At 40.0% G+C, this 14,329-nt stretch overlaps 1 protein-coding gene across 5 annotated transcripts in view; it reads left to right on the forward strand.

Moving 5' to 3' along the window:
• SEMA6A (semaphorin 6A) overlaps positions 1-14,329 on the forward strand; it is a 127,781-nt gene that overhangs the window by 1,429 nt on the left and 112,023 nt on the right. The gene's annotated exons all lie outside the window — the stretch shown is intronic.

Here is a 14,329-nt window from a genome sequence, read left to right on the forward strand (position 1 = left end):
TTTCTGCCGGGCGCCTCAAGGCTCTTCCCCCACGGGCCGGCGGCACTGCCGAGCCGCTTCTCCTTGGCCGGGGAGCGCGGGCAGACGGGCTGGCCAAGGCCAGACCCCTCCGTGGCCGCCCGGCGGGCGGGAAGCCGTGCAAGGCAGCGCAACTCTTCTCCCTCCGCCCAGCACTCGCCCTGTAGCTCCTTCAGCCCCTCTCCGCCCTCGGGCTCCGGGCCAAATGGGAGAAACGGCAGAAAAGAGAAAGTTTTCTTAATGGCAAGTAACAGGGCTGGCCCTCCAGGAGGGGCTCAGGCTAGCAACGCGGCGCCCCGCAAACGCCGCACGCCGTGGTGGAGCGCTGGGGCCGGGGACGCCGGGCGGGGACCGGGAGCGGGGCTCCTTCCTGCTGTGGATGCTGAGGTTGGGAGGAATGCCGAGGAGGGGACAGCATGATGCTGAGCATGGAACAGGATAATGCTGAGCAGGGAAGGGATTTCACCCTGCACGCACACACCTGTCCCCTTCTCTGCGCGGGCAGGGAAGGCTCCCGTGCCTCCGTCTTGCGGTGCGCTGGCGACACGGCGGCGAGGCACGGGGGTGGCGGCGGGGGCTCGGGCAGCCCCTGGGGCGGCCGAGGGTCAGCACCGCCCCTCGCTCCGCCGCCAGGGAAGGCGGTGGAAAGTTTGGGTCTCCATCACGCGTGAGGAAAGTACCTGCTTCTTGCGAGGGCTCGGCCGTCCCACCGCCCCTTCCTTCGTGCCTGACTGCCTGGCCGTCCAAGGGAGGCGTTCCCGGGGGTGGACCGGACGGCGTGCGCGTAGAGGGCTGGCGGGGGAAGCGGGGCTGAGGCTGCAGCCCGGTCAGTTGCAGTGGAGATGCCCTTCTGCTTGTCGCCACAGCCTCTGTCCTGCCTGGCTCATCCGAGGGTGAGTCTCAAGGCAGTAACTGCTGGGTTTCCCTTAGACAAACGGCTCCGTCTTTTTCTAGCCTTGGCCGCTTGTTGAGGAGATAATTTGTTCTCTGTTCCTCTCCCGAGATAATTGCTGCTTTTGAAGTTTGTAAACATGCACGTTTGTGCCAGCGTCTGTGCAGGACGGAGGTTTAGCTGCTGCAGAAAATTTTTTCACTGATGGAACAGCGGAAGATAAAGGCTTTAGTTAGGTCTGTGATAAACTGTAAAACATACTAATTCCTGGCGCCGCAAGCAAGGTGAATGCTTCATTTTCTAAAGGCGCACACACAGCATGCAGGTGTTGTAAATAACGAAGTGCTAAGTGTCCACAACCATTTTCTGTCACAGGGCTGCGCGAAGTTGCTTATTATTTGATATAGATTCTTCTGACTTGTTTTGTATCATCCAGCAACTAGATATAATTACTAAGTTGACCTCAAAGATAACAGCTAAAGGTGTGATTTGCCCCACTGTCTTTGCAACAATTAATTCATGCTTTTGGTGTGCATTCATTAAATTTAAGCGTCATCCAGTAAACCATTCTCATCCAAGTTATCTTTACTTGGTGATTAAATCCTTTGACATCAGGATGACAAAGTCCAGTGCAGTCAGGCTCTTTTGATTTAAAATTCAATTCTCAAAATTCATTGAGATTTTGTAGCTTTCTCTCATGGTAAGATTTTTGCAGCTGTTATCATGCTCAGGGTTTCCTCTGCCATTTTTTTCAGATTAGAAACACAAAGTGATCTTGCTGTTGTTAGCTTCTCTTTTTTTTCTTTTTTTTCTTTAATTTTTTTTTTTAATGAGACTGTTCTAGTGTATTGTGAGGAAATTCAGGTCTGCTCCAGCAAATCTCTTTCTTCATGGAATCGCTTTGAACGTGGTTGAAAGCAAGTGCTACAGTAGGATTGGGAAGGTTTGTCACTATTAAAGAAGTAGAGTTCCCAAGGTGTTTCACTGTCTAGGACATCCTTTTATCTAATAGGAGCCTGGTTTTAATTTGGTAGCTTCTCGTAAGTTATAAGACAGAGAGAACTGACTCTCTCTAAAGCCGAATAATTTCATATGCATAAAAAAAAAGTTGATTTCCATTCTTCACCACTCTTCACTGGAGAAAATCTCTGGCATTCAAGGAAGCTTAGCTTAGGAGTAGCATGCCCAGATGAGATTTCTGCCTAAATGCTAAAGAAAATTTAAAATAGTAAGTAATATTGTAATGTGTATTTGCAACATTTGCTAGTCATTTACTAGTAATGTGTATTTGCAACATTTACTAGGCACCAAAGGCTTGAAGCACAGGTGAATGCTTTCAGAGACTACAAACAAGGCAGTCACAGATGTTCTGTGTGTTCTCAATTAGTCTACTTGAAAACTGTATATTCTTGCTTAATGGCAAACCAGCCTTATCAGCTGAACTCATACTACTTGAGCCAAAAAATAATTGGGCACTGACATCTATGAGGAAGATAGCTAGTTAACATTTCTAGCTGCTTGAAGATGAAAGTGAGTATCAGACATAGTCCCTTTATGTTTGCAAATAGAAGATTGCAGTTACTGGTGTTTAAGACTGAAGAAGGAGGTGGACTGGGTTGCCTTCATTACATTTTTGAAAGGAATTAAAAAAAAAAAAAAGAAAAAGGGAAAGACAGAGATCAAGCTAATGACCTGTGAAAAATCCAGACTAGAATTGTTTGCATTAGAAAGGAAGTAGGTGATTGTGAACTTGCTTGTGCATGTTTTGTGAAGGGAAGGGGAAATTTGTCATCTTGTTTTGAAGAGCCATACATAAATACACATGAAAGGAGCTCACATGGTTTACAGCAGGGGAGACATAAAATGTTTTAGGATTAAATTGACCTGAGCTAATACATGTCTTACATCCAGCTTCTTTGCAAGAACACATTGTTATACTATTGAAACAAATGTTTTGTGTATAGTACCTGATTCCCATATGCTGTAGCAGAATGCTGAAAACAAACAAGCCAGTAAATCCTGAAATTCTGGAAAACAACATTGAAATTATATTAGATGCAGCATATGCTAGAGAAGTTGAACTGTACTAAACCAGAAGTTTTTGCTATCGCTATTTTATACAGATGCTGCAGTATTTGGCCTGCTACTATTCATTTATTGATGAAGTAAATCTTTAGCCCTCACCTTTTGCAGTCTCATTCACCTAAGTAAGCTTTGCTGACCCAGGAACGCCTTGCCTGCCAGAGTAATTTTCTAAGAGTAAACGCAGTTGCTGAAATATTACTTAAATGTGGATTTTTTTTGTATTTAAGCCGCAAACTGAAAATGCTGTTCTCTGCTGGGAATCAATACTTGTTAAGAACCTGAAGCTATCCTCTGAGTACATTTGGTCTGGACTGATCCTTAATGTTATAAGTCAGACCTAGATCTGTGTGTCATGGAGCAAGTCACATCCAACAAATTGTGACAAGCTTTGTTTGACAGGGTAACAGAAAAATAAGAGTGATAAGCAATGCTTTTTACTGGAGACCATTTGAGAATTTCATATTCATAAATTCTGTGTATCAGGATTATTCTTAGGTGGGCAAGACATTTTGACAGCAAGATAAAGTCAGTAGTACAGAGTCTAACTGATGATGAACAGCATGCAGTAACCATGAACAGCAGTCTAACACAGAAGTAATCAGCTGAGGGAGAGCCTGGACCTGAGCCTGACAGATCTCTATAGGAATATTTTCATTTTTGGCCTGTTGCACCAGTTCTCTGAGTAAGGAACAGCTTAAATGTGCATAGGGTCTGTGGAGGTAAAAGTGGACTACTCCAGTTCAAGCGCAAACCTGGCAGAGCAGAGTTTGTATGCCTCTGTTTTCTTTATGTACTACGTTACCCATGGCCATGGAAATAATTGAATGTTTATGTTTCTGCAGTGTTAAGAGATCTCTAATTTTCCATGGTGAGGTTTGCTTTGGTTTTTGGATCTTGATTGCAACATGTCAATATGGCAGCACATGCCCAAGGCATAGCTTTAGGTTTTAAAGGGAAGAGTGCCACCTACTGTGTTACAATTTTAGGTATTGCAGCTCCTGTGTGTCTTGTGGAGTTCCCAAGCTTCTCATTTGCCTATTTTGTTCTAGCCTCTGGAAGATGTGAAAGGATTCAAAATTAAATGTAGCATGGGAATGGAGGGAGAGAAAAAATAGAAAATAGGCAAAAAAATTAGGGTGTTCTGGAAGTCTTAGGAGGGGCTCTTTGAAGGACAGGCTTACATAGAAACATTTGCAGTTTTTGGCATTTCTGATAAACACAAACACTGCTATTGCTGGAAACAGGGAAGGGGATAAGAGAGATCTATGCTTCCCCTCCATAAAATAATAATATTCTCAACTTTCATGCACTAGATGAACATAAATGAGACTACCAGGTTTATGACCTTTGAAATCTAAAGTTGAACTCTGGCTATAGTTTAATTTTTAAAAACTTAAAAAGACAAAACAAAACAAAACAAAAAACCCCACAACAACAACAATAAAAAACAGATTTCAGAAAAGGAAGAAGACGAGAAAAACCCTGGATGAATTCTCCCGTAATTTGCTGAAAAATCTCATGAAGTCTTTCCTAGTATAGAACTGTTGTTATTTATCAGCCCAAAGGAGGGCCGTAATAATGCTTGATGTGAATTCAAAGTCATTTTTGTATGAAAGAAATTTTTCCCCAAGCCCCAGAGTGTTTCTTTAGTGGCTGAAATAGAGATGTAAAATAAAGCAGATAAACAAGCTATTAACAGAACTGCCAGTTGCTGTATCTCGAGAGTGAAGACATATGGTAAATTCACTACATTCAGTGATGACCTTTCCTTTAAAAATATTGTTAATAATAGGCACTTCTATGTAAAGTATTTATATAACATACTTGAAATTCATGTATCATGGACTACTCTGTGCCATTTTTGCCTGTGGCAGGTTTTTAGTTTGTTTTGGGGTTTTTTTTAGCTACTGACAAAATTGCCACTGAGGAAGTTTCCACAGCAGTACACTTGGTCAAAATGCCTCCAGTTCTGAAGTGAAAGTCTTTACAGGGGCAGGTGCACAACATTGCTGCACCACTCTAACAGGACAGCATGGCCCCTGTCTTCAGGATGGGAAGCCTTTGGATCATCTCCCTCATCCTTCCCAGGTAGAGCCATGCCTTGACAGCAGAATTACACCCTTTCCAAGAAGCAGGCAAAAAAACCCCCATTCCTATGTTTTTGTGATTTTTGTAACCCTTGTCTTTAGTGAAAACTTAGAGCTTATAAAAGTAAAAAAAAAGCCCCAATAGTTTTGTAATGCCCTTTCATATCAGTCTGAGAATACCTAGTTGTATGAAGACTTCTCTAATAGTACTTTTACTGGTGATAATAGCAGAAGTTTCATTATGTGCTTAAAAAGAAAAGGTATTCCTAACTCTCATTGATTTTGTAATGACCCTGATAGACCCAGGGACCTTCTAACTGTGAAAATGTGTGGACTATATAATAGCTATAGTGAGGCATTCCAGTTCAGCAGATGGAAAAAATACTCTCCCGTAGGAATTCCCAACACAATGGGAAAAACTGCATCCAACTATATTCTTTACTGCAGCAAACATTATTTCTACTTTCCTATCTATGTCTGCTCAGTTTCACTTAGATGTTCTATGTATTGAGTATTCTTCATATGGCTTTTATACTTGAATAGAAAATTTCATATGTTGCTTCCTTCACCATTGTTCATGAACATTTATCCATTACTTGCTCTTGAGGCAGCCATTCATTGAAATGTTAATGAGATTTTGAACAGTTTATAGTTCCATAGGGGTTTTTTGTTTGGGTTGTTTTGTGGGTTTTTCTCATTTTTCTGCAGAAAAAAAACTGTGTTTTTGTTGATGCCTTTCAAAATTTACTTTTTATTGGTAGATTGAGATGGATTCTATGCTAATTCCTACTGCATGCCTGAATTATGGCCTTGCAAGGCACTGTCGCTGGGATCTTCATCTATTAATCATGGAGGCTGCTTTCTTATTCGGTTGCCATAGTTTCAGTGCCTCAGATAGTGTTGGGGTGCCTTGGGAAAGGCTTACGATACATTCGGACTTGCAAGCCTTTGCAGTTATTTTGGCAGTAGAAGAGCTCGGAAGGATCAAGAAAACAGCATCCAACATTATTCAGAGTTGGATTAAAAGCAGAAACTTCTGGATATGTCTCTCTGGACCTTGTTATGTGAATGTCCAACTGATACTTGCTCCCAAGATTTGCTTTTTGTTTTGTCTTGCTGGTAAAATCACACACTTCAGACACTAATAGCTAGAACAAAAAAGGCTTTTCTTAGTTTTCTGATAAATGGTTGGGTAAATTAAGGCATTTAGGATTCCCTAAGCAATCCAGGTAATTTCTTTTACATTCCCTTTTAACCTAGCTACATACAGTATCATACCATGTTTGAGACTGAGTTAATGTTTATTGCTACTTTAAATTTAATAAGACAATAAGAACCTTTTTGTTAGCTGCAGAGCAGCTTGCATTACCAAGTAGAAAAGAGGAAATTAACTTTTTTCAGACAGAACTAAAGCTCTTTCAGTGCTGTGTTGGCATTGGTAGTATTTTTTCAATGATGTTTCAATATTTGTTCATAAACTCAGCATTAAAACATACATGCTTTCAGAAATATAGAGCTGTGAGATGTTAGAAATAGCTTTTTTGATGAGTGAGAAAAATGGTAAAGTAGGAAATGCGTCTAACAGGAAAGTAGCTGAAAGACTATCTTCTGTTTACAACAACAAAAAACCAGTCTTGACTAATCAAAGCAAAGTGCAATATCAAAACTGTGTACAGTTGAGATTAAAGAATTCTGTATAATTTGAATTAATCAGAAAAGAAAAACAGCATCTTTTTTGCTTTCGTATGTTTGCACTAAAAGATTAGTTCTAAATCTTCAGCTTGGGACTTTACAAACCAGTCTTGTCAATTTTTCAAGTGAGATCAACAAGCAGGTTGAGAACATGAGCCTGTTACATGTAATCCTCAGGAGCCCTATGAATTGAACTAATGAAGTCCAAAAATTTGACATTAATTTTAAATTTCATTTGTTGGTAGATGCACACAAAATCTGTATTTGGAATTTTATACTTTCACATAATATGGAATCTTCTGGTTTATAATCTTCCAGATCTGTGTTGAAAACACATATTTTGTGTAAAATTAATCCCAGTATTTTTCCTGATAAACTCAGAATGCGCATGTCTATTAGACTGACAGAATGATATGCCTCCATCATTTTTTATTTCCCTTTGAAAGGGAGGTAGCAATTGTAACAGTGAGGAAATATCTTGGGTCAAAACTGTAGATGTACAAATTCTCTTGTGCTTTCTTTCCTCAGACTTTATTGTATTCCATTTAGTTACAGGTTAGGTATAGGATCCCCCTGCATAGAGATTTAATTAAGCAGTTCTGTAAGGAACATTTGTACCTTCTTTAACACTGGTGGTTGTTTGTTTGTTTTTTTCCTTGCTATTTATTTTTTGCCTTCAAGAAACAGAGAAGTGAGTGCTAAGTCAATACTCAGTATAAAGAGCCTGTCTGTTGGAGGGTAAAAATGCCTTTCTAGTCAGCACCTATCAACAAGCCCTTACACCGTTTAGACTTCAGTACAAAACTATAGAATTATTTAGGTTGGAAAGGTCTTTGAAGATCATGGAGTCCAACCCTTAATCTAACACTGCTGAATCCACTACTAAACCATGTACCTAAAGCCTACATCTACACATCTTTTATATAGCTCTGTGTATCTTTTAAATACCTGAGTTGGTGACTCAGACACTTCACTGGGAATATTTTCCTTTCAGTTTGTTTATGGTTGATAATAAATATTCTTCTGCATCCCCAAAAAGATGAATTTTAGCATCAAATATACTAAACTTATCAAGAAAATAAAACAATAATTCCTGTGAAAGTAATTGTTGTGTTTTTGTCTTTTAAGCGATGTCACAGCATTTGCTTTGCAAATCTCATATTTGCTCAATAGCATCTTACTACCTGAATGTTCCTGGGAGGTTGATGCTTGTCTTGGGCTGAGTGCTCATGAGCAAACAGAGGAGAGGGGGACTGTCCCTGTTCAGCCTCAAAGCTCCCCAGTGCCTGCAGCTGGTAGCAGGTGCAGGCGGAGTGCACCCATCCCAGCGGTCCTTTGGAGAGGGTGGATGGGGAGGAATGATTGGAGGGCAGCTGGAGCTCTGGCCCGCATGCCTGAGTTTGTGTGGGAATTCTGCCTCAATACACCACGGCAATGAAAAGGAAGGGATGACATGCCTTTTCCGACAGATGCTCCACACGTGGGGCACAGCTTGGTGTCTCTTGCCTGCGGGCAAGAGTCCCACAGGATTATCTTTCTTGAGTGGTACTTCACGCCATGAGCACGGCTAAATGCACCCTCGTATTTGAGTCAAAAATACCTTTTTTATTATATAGAGAGGATTAGAGGCTGTTCAACTCCAATCTTGAACTTCGGGTCATAATCTTTATATTACTGGCTTTTCATCAGAGCTCTCTAATGAAAGAGGGGCATTGTGCATTAAAATCAACTTTTGAATTTAATTTTCTGTATGAACAGAACTTGGTACTATGTGTATAAACTTCTAAGGCATTCAACCCATTCCACTTCTGAATAATTTGTACTCATTAATTACAAATGCACAGCTTTTGCAATTACAACTTACTGATCCAAACCATATTAAATCAGAAATGATCGCAGTTAAATTGATTTTTTAAAATTTCCTGTACTCTGTTATATGAGGATGATTATGTAACGTATCTTGTAAGAACTGTGTCCCTGTAGTAGAACTTTGTTTTCTAGAAATACATTGTTCAGAATTTTTTGTTTTGGAGTTTGGTTTGGTTGGATTTTTTTGTTTGTTTTTGGGAAGAAATTCAAGTGGAGAGTTATGAGGTTTTATGGAGAAGTGAGAAGACAAACTTTAAAGTAGTGGTGCTTTAGGATGCCTTTTTTTTTTCCCATCCAGTGAAATTATTCTTGATTTGGAATAGGAATCTGTTTTTCTTTAAAAAGAAATTAAGAACTAAATCCTTAAAGATCTGCTCTGGGAAAAGGAAAGATTTTTGCATGAGTTACTACACTTTTTCATTATTATCTGCAAGGTGTTTCCTTTTAATTCTGTTGTAGGGAAGTTCATCATGTTCAGAAACTGATTAATTATATCAGATGCGTGTATTTCAGGGTGGTGTCATCTTTTTTGCTTTATCCTGTTCTATGCGTAAGACCTAGACATGCTGCCAGAACACTTCCTTTCCCAAGATAAAAAAAAAGAAGAGAGATCCTGTTCTCGTTCAACAACACATGTAGTCCAAAAGGCAAATTTAGCCAACACTGAGCTAATGGCCTGAAGGTGTGGAATGAAGGCTGGTGACTGGATGATTGTGAGAAAAATGCAGTTTTGATTTGTCAAAACATTATTAAGAGTACTACTTACATGTGTTAAAGTGACTATCAGAAAAAAACTTTGAAAATATAAGGCAACTTGTGCAATGGAGGAAGTTCTCTGACACATTAATTTTATTTCCTTTTCAATGTGCCTTTTACCATTTTAACTGTTTGTTTTTGTTTGTGTTCATCTTTGTCATAATCTCTCTTGTGTAGCTGAAATCCTGGCAATAGCATCATTTGCCAAAAAAAAAAAGAAGAAAAAAACAAAAAAAAAAACCCTAAAGAAATAACACACAACTCAAGTGTAGTTTATGTGAGAGAGGCAATTCAGCCAGGTCCTTCCTGATAGCATGTTGATATGATTAAATGCTGTTGATGTTCTGCAAAGGAATGGAAAAAGTAGACTATATCATGCCTGCTGATGTCTGAAGTGGTCTGTAAGAACACTTTCATTGAATTACATTCAATAGCAAATCAATTCATCATACTTTTTAATTTTTTTCTATAAATGGTCAGTAATTTTTTTAGATTGAAGCAGATAAAAGAATTCATTGTTGTCACAGCCAAAGAACTTCAAGATCTTTTCAAAACCTGGAACATCTACACAGATGCTTAACTACCTCATTTTTAGAAGGACTACTCCTCACCTCCTCCTTTGTGCCAGGCTCCAAATATCCAACTATCTACTCAAACGAGTGCCCCTAGTTTAGATGGACATGTCATCAGAACCAATTGCATTGCTTCTGTGTATAAATGAAAAAGAGTTGGGTGGAGACAAGAAAATACAGGTTAGCAGGATCTAACTTTTGGTCTGTTGGCATCAAACAGAAAATTGAGGGCACAGTTTTGCTTCAGATTGCATCTCCATGCTTATTTTATTAGGCATGGAGTTTGTCTAGAAGAGCTAACCTCTGACTTGTTAGTATTGGTGGCATAAATCTTGCTGACTTCATTAGGAGTTATAAATTGCTGATTTTTTTTTTTAAGAACTTAAGTCACAAGCTCAAAATACCAATAACAATTAATAAAAATATCAAAACAATCAAGAAGGCACGGGACTGCAATGGATCTGTACAGTGAATTAGCATTTTATCTTCAAAGATTCAAGTACTGGAAGTTTTTCAGCAGCAAACCAGAGAATGTGTTAGTAGGGGGGCTGGTGTGCTACTTTGCTGCTGCACTGCCTGCTTCTAGATAGTCGTCGTATGACAGCCTGCTCTAACAACTACCCACATTTAAATAGCAGGGTTGTGTAAGAATGAACACAACACATTTACCGAAATACATTTATGGTGGGGAAAGCCTTAAATATTCCAGCGGGTGGAATACACTGAGAGAGAATGTGCCGCATTTTCATTAGACTGTGCGTCAAATCTTGGAAAGAAGGCACAGTAACTTTTCTTCCTGTTACAGAGTGGCCTTGTAAATTGCTACAGGTTTCAAGAGAATAAGAACATTCCCTTTTTGACATAGTTTTTAAGGCAGGAGTACAGCTGTAACTAATAGTGTAATGGCTGGAGGAACCGGCGGAGAGCTTGGTCACATACATTGTTACGCTGAGTGTGAGAGGCACTTGTCTAATTCCCGAAGTTCGCCAGGAGCCTGCTCGGCGCTGTCTGTGGGAGCTTTCCTCCGCATGCCGCCTGCCCTCTTGTGTCTGAACAGCTCCGTGCAGGCGCCGCAGGCGGCCGGGGTACACCGGGAGCGAGCGGCGGAAAAAAACCGGGAGGGAGCGGCGGAAAAGGCGCGGCGGCGGCGGGAGCCAGCGATAGACTCAGCGAGCCGCGCTCTCCAGAGGCTCTCCTTTTGCCTCTGCCCGTGTGTGTGTGTGTGCGCGCAGTCTTGCTGCTTCGTTTGCAGCATAAAAAGCAGAATCGTCTTCTGCTTTCTGTATACAGAGGCAGGAACATCAGAAAGTGGGTTAGCCAAACTGATGTGCAAAAAAGCTCTAGGAGTGAATCTGAAGCCTCTGATGGGTAGAGGCTGTAATGCATATGATTAAAGTGAAACATGCTGCCTACACAGAGAATCGCTAACAAGATTTTTTCACAGCTTTCATGTGTCAGCCCGGCTTTTACAGAAAATAAATTCATGTTTGTTTCAGTGGGTGTGCCGTTTTGCTCAGCCCTACAGGATAGATAAGACACTCAAACAAATGCAACCAATTGAACACAAAATAATACAATTTGCACTGAGTAGAACAAGGGCTGTGCTTATAAGCAAAACAGTGTCCCAGATTAACATTTGCTTGGTTTATCTCAAGTGTCTTTTCTCTTAGTGCTTTATTGTTCAATACTCATAGGGAAGGGAGGCTAAAAGCACAGATTAAGTTAAGGCAAATTAGTTGGGAGAGGAGAGGAGAGGGAAGAGATTTCATGTCATTTAAACATATATTTTTGTCTCCTTTTGAAACAGAAGCATAGATATTGCTGCAAGCCATTTAGTAGTTTCTGGCAGTAATTCTACCACATCCTCTTGTTCATATGAAGTATATTTTCTCTAGCTCAAAAGAGTATTTAAATACTCTCTCATGTTTAAAGAGCTTCCAGAATTATCTGAAATCTTTGCAAGATGTAGAAAAATAGATTGCAGCAGCTGTATGTTGTTACAGTATTTAGAAAAAAAAAAAGACGTCATAATTCAAGTAATTATTTTAAAAGCAGTTTTAAAAACAGTTAAAAATGGGCTTGATCCATAAAACAAGGGTACCTTTAACTTTCAATTGTCCCATTAATTTTTTAAATTATTATTATTTTCTTGAGAAATATTGTGCATTTATATAAGAAATTTTACCTCATGTCAGTCCCATGTGAACTCAGGGTTATTTCAAATAATTTCATTGGTGTCTTCCTTGACACATAACATCTTTAAGTCTTCATTTTCTTAACAATAGTCATGGATCCAGGGAGGATAAAAATGTGGATTTTGGAAGGTTTTTTACTTAGACATCCAAGAGTTACTTACGCGTTAAGGACTCAAGCCCAGGTGTTCAAGTCTTAACAAAAAAGGAGGTTAGCATGTTCTGGGTTTCTGTTTCTTTATTTGGTTGGTTGGTTGTTTTTTACTTCAAAGCAAAATACACATGGAAAAGGTTTTATGTTTGGACTAATTGGGCCCCCAGGCCTGCTGATCTCTTCAGGTCCCCACTGGCTGAGAAGTCAGCAGAAGGACACAGCTGGCTGATCAAGATGCCTATGGTCACATACATTGATTTTAGGACTCTTCTGGCTTTAAACCTCTGTGTGTTGTGTCCTTCCCCAAATCCATTTTGCCAGGGTACCGTGGATTTGTATCTGGAGAAGACCTTTCAGAAACGTGGTGTGTTTGTACTTGCACCCTGCAATTGCTCTATGGACAGCTGCTTGCTTCTGTCCTGAGTTCACAACTTTGTCCACTGCTCAGCTTCAGGTGCTCAACTCACACCTCAAGTCCTAGATTTGCACACCTGCAGGTGTTTTTAGACAGAGCCTGGAGAGGACAGCTGTTGTCAAGCAGCTGGCATTGTGTGTAGAAGGAAGGCAATGTGTTCACAAAGAAAGCTCTTAGTTCTTCAGCCTCATCTGATCAGGTCTCACTTTAAAAAAATATAGCTAGTTTTTCATGTTTCAATATGTCATGACTAAAATGTCTAGAGACATTTTACAGATACAGCTCAAATGCATACACAAATAAATCAGATTTGCCAAATGAATCATAAAATACTCTAGCTTTCCCTTCCTGAGTACATCATGAAGATGTTGCATGGGAAATCCATTGGTGATGCATGGAAATTTACCTGCAACTTAAGATATTTCCTGATATCTTTACTCACACTTGTTACCTGATGATAAAGCAAACTTTGCATTTGTTTATTTAGATGTCTACTTTGTGCAGGCTCATAACTTCAGGTCTGAAGAAGGCAAGTCCAGGAGCCAGTTCTTGTCAATACAAATCACAAACTCAAGCCATCTGCCCCAAGACGATCTAAATATTCACTGAATAGCCTGGAAAGTAGGGAAGTTGGAGAGTGTGTTGGATTTTGGGGACAGCAAACACAACTGGTAAAGAATGTGTTGTAGCACCAGTCATCCTTCTGAGAGTGGTGCATCAGCAGCCCTGGCTCTGTCAGCAGCACACTGCCAGTTCCAGCTTAGGTCTCACTGATTCCGACAAGGAAAAGTGCTTTCTGCAGCAATGTGGTGAAACCAGCTAGAATGAAACACAAGTGCCACTGAGTGACAAGGTGGCTCATACTAACTAGTTAGACTGATTCTCCTTTAAGAAATAAGTGGGATGGTTAGTAAAATTTTATAATACACTCATGATGGAAACTGTGATCTCCCAAGAGTATACAGAGTATTTCCAATCAACATCAACAGGTGAAACTGAGTGAAACAGAGTCAGTGTCTTTGGCCATGTTGTAGACTTAAAAAACACTGGGACATCTTAGAGTCACTCACATCATTCTGCTTAAAACTCCATTTCAACTTTATCTTATACTGCGAGATACAAAAATATGAAACTTATTTCTGGAACCTACCGGTCTAAATGGAAAACTAAGGACAAAATGTCTCCCTTAACTGCAGGAAAAATTCTCACTTTTTATCAGTTCAAATGAAGCCCTTTCCTAGAACTGAATGCATTATGCCTAATGCATATTCTCAGCCTTAACTCAGCAGGCAAAAGATGACAATCTGTGTTGTGCTGCTTAAGGATATATTGGAGGAGAATAAGTAATAGAGAATTTATCTACTTCAATATTTGTGGTGTCTTTGAAGTGCTAATAATATTTGTAAAAGTTTATATGTCAGGTTAACGCCTGCTCTGTGAGCTTGCAAGAGATTACAAGCAATGAATAATTTGCAGATTTTTTTTCCTCCATAGTAAAACCACTAAGATGGTCTCAGTTGAGGTGTCACTTTAACTTGATGACTTTTTTTTTTTGATTGCATATTCAGTCAAAGTATTTTAATAATGAGAAAGTTGT

Source organism: Molothrus ater, chromosome Z, assembly GCF_012460135.2.
Source record: "Molothrus ater isolate BHLD 08-10-18 breed brown headed cowbird chromosome Z, BPBGC_Mater_1.1, whole genome shotgun sequence".
In the NCBI taxonomy this organism is placed as follows: Eukaryota; Metazoa; Chordata; class Aves; order Passeriformes; family Icteridae; genus Molothrus; species Molothrus ater.